We start from the raw sequence: 7,318 nt of genomic DNA on the forward strand, positions 1-7,318 counted from the left end.
GGTCTACCTGTGTCGAATCTAAGCATCCTGGAGCATCCGGAAGTGGTTAAATTCACCCAAAAGGTATTTTGATGTACATAACCTGCAAATGTGAAAATGACTGCATTCAACCCTGTCTAGATCAGTCAATTTTTAACATAAAGACTTTAAACTCAGGATTCTGTAAGAGAATACCCCAAGCAAGATATGTGTTTACGTATAGCTTCCTGTGCCAACCGGAAGTGCCTTTAATTGGGTCACACTGTCTGTTTTGAACTTGCATTGGCCAAGTGCCCACATCAACCTACAATTTACTCATAACCCACTTCCAGGAGCACCCCATCACTCACCTTACCATATCAGGGTTACAGTCACATATAGGCTGGACCTGTGGGCCTCTGGACCTGTGGGCAGCACGGGAGTGGATCCAGAACCTACAGACAATAACACCAAATGGCCTGTATTAGAAAATGGGTTTTAACAGACAGGAAAATGGATGGAGAAGAACATGGTTTTATTCATAATTTATTTCTACTCTATATATTTATGGTTTGTTTGGTTTTAGTTTGGCACTTCCTCTTTTAGGTTTTTCCTTTCCTTTAACAAAACAATGAAACCATTTAAATGCACAATATGGCGTTTATGTTCATATTTAACAACACTATGGTTGAATGAATCTCTCACCACATCGACTTCTGCACTGCCACCCAGAAAAAGAGGCAACTTGGAGCTTACCTCAGTTTAATTTATGATCCTAGGAGGACATCTACGGGCCTTTAAGTATTACACCAAATGGCAAGGTGGCAGATTGGAATTTTAAGGGAAATAAACCAATACTAGTCTTGGGAGACTCAAATGTTAATAGAATCCCTCCATTTCATAACCCATAACCCATACAAGTGGAGAGTTACCCTGGAGCAACATTTTACCATTTCAAAAAGGTCCTGGAGAAAACAGAGGTTCATTTAGACACCAGCATGCATAGTGGTTCTCTCGGTGGGCATAAACAATATGGATAATGACCCATACAAAACATCAAACAGAATGCATCAATGCACAAGGAAGCAAGAGTCACTTTTTCCCTAATGCAATTATTTACATCCCCATTATTAACCACTCACACCTCCTTTCACCAGATCGAAAACGGAACCTCAAAGTCATTAACGGTTACATCACCACACATGGCCCATTTCTCTTGGAGATACCACATGATGAATTCCACACAACAGACCTGATACACTGAACAACAACCACAGCAGACCTCATTTTTAAGAATTGGTGTGAGCAGCTAAATTTAGAATAGGCTCTACCCACAATTTGGACCCACACCACACCCTTCTTTTCCCCCCAACCCCCTGTACACTCCCCCTTTCCTCCCCCAGTTGCTTTCTTAGATTACCCAGCAGAGGGGGTAGTTGACCCCCTCTCATCATGAATTTATCCAAGTCTTTTCAACTCACAACAGCACAGACCCAACTTTTGGAGAGGGGGGGTTGTCTTTCATTTCACTCTACACTCCAAATGTCATATGTATATAATCACTTGCACATTTAGCAAAAAACACTACATTGGGGAAACCCAGTATACAATAGAAAATAGACTTAAACAGCATTCTATACAATATCAAACGGGCCCATTTACACACAGAACTAGTGACTCATTTCCAGGATCACCCCATCAATGAACGCAATGAAAGCACTTATGCTGATTATAGACACTTAATAGCGCGTTTTTAAGTTTCAAAAGATTGCGACTCCCGCCCTTTGCCTCACAATGGTTTGATCCACTGCAGGTCATTTGTTTTGTTGGAAGCCTTCACACACACCTGCTGAATTTGCAGAGCTGGCGCGCAAACTAAAGCAAACGTTAACTATCAAGCTAGCTCACCCTAAAAGTGTTTTGAAACACATAACCTGTCATTATGAAAATCACTGTATTCAAACCTGTGTAGATCAGTCAATTCTTAACTTAAAGACTTAAAACTCAGGATTCTGTAAGTGGCTATGTCAATAAAGACATGTGTTTACTTATAGCTTCCTGTGCCAACCGGAAGTGCCTTTAATTGGGTCACACTGTCTGTTTTGAAGGGTTAAAAAAGTCACATCTTTCCAAAACTTCACATGTGTGACTAGGTAACCCTCCTAAACTGTAAATCAGTAATTTCCGCCAGCAGATGTCAAAGAAAAGCTCTCACACACACACACACACACAGCAAGGATGGAGTGAAAAGGTGTGGTGCTGAAAGACACAGAGAGCAGGCAAGGGCATAAACATAATCTCTAGGCCGTGCAGAGTTCAACGAGATATCCCGTAGCTCGCTCGGTCTGAGCGCAGCGACCATGAGAAAAGTAGGCCCAAAATGTCATTTGTTTTGGGTGACAGTGAGAGAACTGCTAGGGTGAGAAGCACAATTCGACCTCAGGTACGTTCCTGAGATCCTCCCGATCCGTGCAAGCCTAACCTTGGCCGTGTGGCATTAACCCTTAGCAGTTAAAAGAAGGTGTTTACTTCAAACAGTTTGCATTGACTTCTCTCCCCATAGGAATACATTGCCTGCACCTCTAAATTCAACCTGAAGCCTATGTGGGTTATGAATGCCTTATGAACCTGTCTTCTATGACAGTCCATCAGACCACTATGAGGTCTACCTGTGTCGAATCTAAGCATCCTGGAGCATCCGGAAGTGGTTAAATTCACCCAAAAGGTATTTTGATGTACATAACCTGCAAATGTGAAAATGACTGCATTCAACCCTGTCTAGATCAGTCAATTTTTAACATAAAGACTTTAAACTCAGGATTCTGTAAGAGAATACCCCAAGCAAGATATGTGTTTACGTATAGCTTCCTGTGCCAACCGGAAGTGCCTTTAATTGGGTCACACTGTCTGTTTTGAACTTGCATTGGCCAAGTGCCCACATCAACCTACAATTTACTCATAACCCACTTCCAGGAGCACCCCATCACTCACCTTACCATATCAGGGTTACAGTCACATATAGGCTGGACCTGTGGGCCTCTGGACCTGTGGGCAGCACGGGAGTGGATCCAGAACCTACAGACAATAACACCAAATGGCCTGTATTAGAAAATGGGTTTTAACAGACAGGAAAATGGATGGAGAAGAACATGGTTTTATTCATAATTTATTTCTACTCTATATATTTATGGTTTGTTTGGTTTTAGTTTGGCACTTCCTCTTTTAGGTTTTTCCTTTCCTTTAACAAAACAATGAAACCATTTAAATGCACAATATGGCGTTTATGTTCATATTTAACAACACTATGGTTGAATGAATCTCTCACCACATCGACTTCTGCACTGCCACCCAGAAAAAGAGGCAACTTGGAGCTTACCTCAGTTTAATTTATGATCCTAGGAGGACATCTACGGGCCTTTAAGTATTACACCAAATGGCAAGGTGGCAGATTGGAATTTGAAGGGAAATAAACCAATACTAGTCTTGGGAGACTCAAATGTTAATAGAATCCCTCCATTTCATAACCCATAACCCATACAAGTGGAGAGTTACCCTGGAGCAACATTTTACCATTTCAAAAAGGTCCTGGAGAAAACAGAGGTTCATTTAGACACCAGCATGCATAGTGGTTCTCTCGGTGGGCATAAACAATATGGATAATGACCCATACAAAACATCAAACAGAATGCATCAATGCACAAGGAAGCAAGAGTCACTTTTTCCCTAATGCAATTATTTACATCCCCATTATTAACCACTCACACCTCCTTTCACCAGATCGAAAACGGAACCTCAAAGTCATTAACGGTTACATCACCACACATGGCCCATTTCTCTTGGAGATACCACATGATGAATTCCACACAACAGACCTGATACACTGAACAACAACCACAGCAGACCTCATTTTTAAGAATTGGTGTGAGCAGCTAAATTTAGAATAGGCTCTACCCACAATTTGGACCCACACCACACCCTTCTTTTCCCCCCAACCCCCTGTACACTCCCCCTTTCCTCCCCCAGTTGCTTTCTTAGATTACCCAGCAGAGGGGGTAGTTGACCCCCTCTCATCATGAATTTATCCAAGTCTTTTCAACTCACAACAGCACAGACCCAACTTTTGGAGAGGGGGGGTTGTCTTTCATTTCACTCTACACTCCAAATGTCATATATGTATATAATCACTTGCACATTTAGCAAAAAACACTACATTGGGGAAACCCAGTATACAATAGAAAATAGACTTAAACAGCATTCTATACAATATCAAACGGGCCCATTTACACACAGAACTAGTGACTCATTTCCAGGATCACCCCATCAATGAACGCAATGAAAGCACTTATGCTGATTATAGACACTTAACCTGTTAGAGCTCTAGGGGCGCTATTTCATTTTTGGATAAAAAACGTTCCCGTTTTAAGCGCGATATTTTGTCACGAAAAGATGCTCGACTATGCATATTCTTGACAGTTTTGGAAAGAAAACACTCTGAAGTTTCAGAATCTGCAAAGATTTTGTCTGTAAGTGCCCCAGAACTCATTCTACAGGCGAAACCAAGATGATGCATCACCCAGGAATTAGCAGAATTTCTGAAGCTCTGTTTTCCATTCTCTCCTTATATGGCTGTGATTGCGCAACGAATGAGCCTACACTTTCTGTCGTTCGCCCAAGGTCTTAGCAGCATTGTGACGTATTTGTAGGCATATCATTGGAAGATTGACCATAAGAGACTACATTTTCCAAGTGTCCGCCTGGTGTCCTGCGTCGAATTCGGTGCGCAATTGCCAGCTGCTTCTACTTTACCATTTGATTCAGGGGAGAAAGCATGTGTCCAAGAACGATGTATCAATGAAGAGATATGTGAAAAACACCTTGATGATTGATTCTAAACAACGTTTGCCATGTTTTCAGTCGATATTATGGAGTTAATTTGGAAAAAAGTTTGCGTTTTGAGGACTGAATTTATGGATTTTTTTTGGTAGCCAAATGTGATGTATAAAACGGAGGTATTTCTAATACACAAGGAATCTTTTTGGAAAAACTGAGCATCTGCTATCTAACTGAGAGTATCCTCATTGAAAACATCAGAAGTTCTTCAAAGGTAAATTATTTTATTTGAAGGCTTTTATGTTTTTGTTAATGTTGCGTGCTGGATGCTAACGCTAATGCTAACGCTAAATGCTAACGCGAAATGCTAACTCTAGCTAGCTACTTTTACACAAATTATTGTTTTCCTATGGTTGAGAAGCATATTTTGAAAATCTGAGATGACAGTGTTGTTTACAAAAGGCTAAGCTTGAGAGATGGCATATTTATTTCATTTCATTTGCGATTTTCATAAATAGTTAACGTTGTGTTATGCTAATGAGCTTGCTGATAGATTTACACAATCCTGGATACAGGGGTTTTTTCATAGCTAAACGTGACGCAGAAAACGGAGCGATTTGTCCTAAACAAATAATCTTTCAGGAAAAACTGAACATTTGCTATCTGAGAGTCTCCTCATTGAAAACATCTGAAGTTCTTCAAAGGTAAATGATTTTTTTGAATGCTTTTCTGTTTTTTTGTGTAAATGTTGCCAGCTGAATGCTAATGCTAAATGCTACGTTAGCCATCAATACTGTTACACAAATGCTTGTTTTGCAATGGTTGAGAAGCATATTTTGAAAATCTGAGATGACAGTGTTGTTAACAAAAGGCTAAGCTTGAGAGCTAGCATATTTATTTCATTTCATTTGCGATTTTCATGAATAGTTAACGTTGCGTTATGGTAATGAGCTTGAGTCTGTATTCACGAACCCGGATCCGGGATGGGGAGATCAGAAAGGTTAATAGCGCGTTTTTAAGTTTCAAAAGATTGCGACTCCCGCCCTTTGCCTCACAATGGTTTGATCCACTGCAGGTCATTCGTTTTGTTGGAAGCCTTCACACACACCTGCTGAATTTGCAGAGCTGGCGCGCAAACTAAAGCAAACGTTAACTATCAAGCTAGCTCACCCTAAAAGTGTTTTGAAACACATAACCTGTCATTATGAAAATCACTGTATTCAAACCTGTGTAGATCAGTCAATTCTTAACTTAAAGACTTAAAACTCAGGATTCTGTAAGTGGCTATGTCAATAAAGACATGTGTTTACTTATAGCTTCCTGTGCCAACCGGAAGTGCCTTTAATTGGGTCACACTGTCTGTTTTGAAGGGTTAAAAAAGTCACATCTTTCCAAAACTTCACATGTGTGACTAGGTAACCCTCCTAAACTGTAAATCAGTAATTTCCGCCAGCAGATGTCAAAGAAAAGCTCTCACACACACACACACACACAGCAAGGATGGAGTGAAAAGGTGTGGTGCTGAAAGACACAGAGAGCAGGCAAGGGCATAAACATAATCTCTAGGCCGTGCAGAGTTCAACGAGATATCCCGTAGCTCGCTCGGTCTGAGCGCAGCGACCATGAGAAAAGTAGGCCCAAAATGTCATTTGTTTTGGGTGACAGTGAGAGAACTGCTAGGGTGAGAAGCACAATTCGACCTCAGGTACGTTCCTGAGGTCCTCCCGATCCGTGCAAGCCTAACCTTGGCCGTGTGGCATTAACCCTTAGCAGTTAAAAGAAGGTGTTTACTTCAAACAGTTTGCATTGACTTCTCTCCCCATAGGAATACATTGCCTGCACCTCTAAATTCAACCTGAAGCCTATGTGGGTTATGAATGCCTTATGAACCTGTCTTCTATGACAGTCCATCAGACCACTATGAGGTCTACCTGTGTCGAATCTAAGCATCCTGGAGCATCCGGAAGTGGTTAAATTCACCCAAAAGGTATTTTGATGTACATAACCTGAAAATGTGAAAATGACTGCATTCAACCCTGTCTAGATCAGTCAATTTTTAACATAAAGACTTTAAACTCAGGATTCTGTAAGAGAATACCCCAAGCAAGATATGTGTTTACGTATAGCTTCCTGTGCCAACCGGAAGTGCCTTTAATTGGGTCACACTGTCTGTTTTGAACTTGCATTGGCCAAGTGCCCACATCAACCTACAATTTACTCATAACCCACTTCCAGGAGCACCCCATCACTCACCTTACCATATCAGGGTTACAGTCACATATAGGCTGGACCTGTGGGCCTCTGGACCTGTGGGCAGCACGGGAGTGGATCCAGAACCTACAGACAATAACACCAAATGGCCTGTATTAGAAAATGGGTTTTAACAGACAGGAAAATGGATGGAGAAGAACATGGTTTTATTCATAATTTATTTCTACTCTATATATTTATGGTTTGTTTGGTTTTAGTTTGGCACTTCCTCTTTTAGGTTTTTCCTTTCCTTTAACAAAACAATGAAACCATTTAAATG

At 41.0% G+C, this 7,318-nt stretch overlaps 1 long non-coding RNA gene across 1 annotated transcript; it reads left to right on the forward strand.

The window, feature by feature from the left end:
• The first annotated feature begins 4,237 nt into the window (after nucleotides 1-4,237).
• On the forward strand, nucleotides 4,238-5,797 carry LOC149971188 (uncharacterized). Its single transcript, XR_016492572.1, has 2 exons — nucleotides 4,238-5,062; nucleotides 5,431-5,797. It is a non-coding gene; the product is annotated as an uncharacterized LOC149971188 (long non-coding RNA).
• The last annotated feature ends 1,521 nt before the right edge of the window (nucleotides 5,798-7,318 follow it).

Source organism: Oncorhynchus mykiss, chromosome 27 (genome assembly GCF_057628025.1).
Source record: "Oncorhynchus mykiss isolate SJ-2025 chromosome 27, ASM5762802v1, whole genome shotgun sequence".
Taxonomy (NCBI): Eukaryota; Metazoa; Chordata; class Actinopteri; order Salmoniformes; family Salmonidae; genus Oncorhynchus; species Oncorhynchus mykiss.